Source organism: Metopolophium dirhodum, chromosome 3 (genome assembly GCF_019925205.1).
Source record: "Metopolophium dirhodum isolate CAU chromosome 3, ASM1992520v1, whole genome shotgun sequence".
Taxonomy (NCBI): Eukaryota; Metazoa; Arthropoda; class Insecta; order Hemiptera; family Aphididae; genus Metopolophium; species Metopolophium dirhodum.
In genome coordinates, this window is record NC_083562.1 from 12,967,407 (window position 1) to 12,969,873 (window position 2,467).

Consider the following 2,467-nt stretch of genomic DNA (forward strand, 5'->3'; position numbering starts at 1 on the left):
TCGTCGATGAGTCTGACTGTACCACCATCGTATATTACCCTAGGGTTCACATGATACACACAATACATTATGAAACAATCATCAACTTATCGTGTCTAGCTGTGGCTATTAATATAAAACCGTGTAATCATTCACGTTTTGCACAGTTATTATTCAAATTGCTGCGTTTAGTGTAAGTCATAGTTATATTTTTTGAAACATTAGACGTGTAGAGTTCATACTGGTCAATAATATACAAAACAAGTCATCTTTTTAAAATAGATATAAACAATTACTACAACAAAAACAAAACAATTGCGATAACTTAATAGTAATGAAAAAAAAATTCGAGAACATACAGATACATAACATAATATATTATTAGTTAGTAGAACATAAAACAAATCGGTCCAAAATTGATTGTTTAATTTTTAAGGTAAGTATTTTTAAAAATGTACATATTTTAGGACATGTTATATTTTAACCTAACCTATCTAGTAAAACTATACGCGTGCCTAGATACAATAATTTAATTAGAAAACAATGGTTTTAGAATTATAGTTATATTTATCAGAACGATATAATATACACCCAGATATTATTGTATTAATGAGCACAATTATATACCTATTATAAAAAAACGATCGTACAACTTATGAGTTCTCGACGATAGAATTTTTATCCCCGGGCTGTTTGTATATAGGTGAACGTACATACATTCGCGATGTACAGGAATTGACATAAATACGGCGTTACACTGCAAACGCATCAATAGGTATAATACCTGCTCGTGAGTGTGCGCAATATTGCAGGGCACCGGACACGAAAACTAATCGGCTGGCAATCCGTTTCGACGGTCTACCATTGTGGTTGCGGTGCGGCAGTTGCTGCTGCAGTGCTTATTTGTTTTGGCACCAGTGGTTGTTGTGATCCAGGGATGTGTACGACAATATAACATTGCAAAATAAATCATTGTAATGCTGCAGCAGTAGATAAGTACAATTGTACAAATATATTTCGCATGACCATCCACGAGACCCGAGGGAGACTAAGCAAAAAATTTTCGAGTCGTAGATCATTCGAGTTGTCGAGGTTTTCGACTTACTGAGGGGCTGGGTGAAAGTCGTAAAAGTTCGAAGGTAATATTATATAGGTACTATATTAAAAAAATATTTCGTACCAATCGTACCTATATTATCTTCTTTATATATTATAGAATATAATTCTTCTGTACGTGTGTACGTCACTGAACTCCTTCTAAACGACTGAACCGATTTTTATGACATTTTTTTGTGTGTGTTTAAATGGGGCCCTGGATGGTTTAGATTCACAATTGGACCTGATAGCCGGTATATCCAACCCCGAGTGATCCTCACGACCTCACACAAGGATTTTGGTGCTAAATTTTTATTTTAAACATTTTGAACGAATGATCAAGATATAACTCAGTTGTTCTAAGGTCTTATCTTAATATTGTATTTTAAATTATGTGACGCTTACATTATATTATGTTGTACTTTTAATCCGGTTGTTGCAGATTTGGAAGAAAACCTCGATTTGGTAAATCATAATCACGAATCACGATATCACGATATTACGAACCAAATCTGCTATTAGTGTGTGCGTGTGTACATTGTTGTGAATTGTTAGCAAATTTATTTTAAATTTTCCAGTGTGAATTATTATTGTAGGTACTTAAGAACACGGCTTACAAGTTAGTAGGCAAGTTACTTCGATTTGTTCAAGTACATTAATTAATCAGATATTTAAATTATTGTTTGCATAAATTAATAATAGAAACAAAAGGTATAAATTATTATGGGATATTTGGATGACGACAATTTCAAGATTTATTTTCCAATTTGTTTGGAACATAATAGGTACATAATTGTTTTACTTTTGACGTTGGCCCCCCATTTAAAAATAAAACGTTCGTTAGGGAACCTATTGTAATCTCCTATTGTTGCGGCGCTATAGTTGTAGCTGTTGTATATTATGGATATAAATTACACAATGATAATGTCCATCATTGATTACACCTACATCAATTCATCGCCGCCCCTTCCCCCTAGCGGCTTTATTACCTTCTGTGTTCGTCTTTTACCGACTTCGTCGAAGTGCGTAGGTATATGCTATTACGACGATTATCAATTGTCTGTTGATTGCTTGAATTCGATACTTTACTTTATATTAATGTATGTTCCTATACATTATGGCGATAAAGTGTGTATAATTGTGTGTTTGGACGATAGTGGTATTTAACAGACACTGATATATGATTACGCTATATCTATTACCAGCAATAATAATAATAATAACACATTTACACACTGCATCGTACCTGGCAGTATACAATAATGTTCGTCAGCGTCAGGGGCGTAATTAGGGAGGGGGGTGGCAGGGTGTGTATCCAAAGAATTTTTAAATGTTCTTTAGGTTGCCAAAAATAAAATGAAAGCGATAATATTATGTGCGTATTGAATCTGAT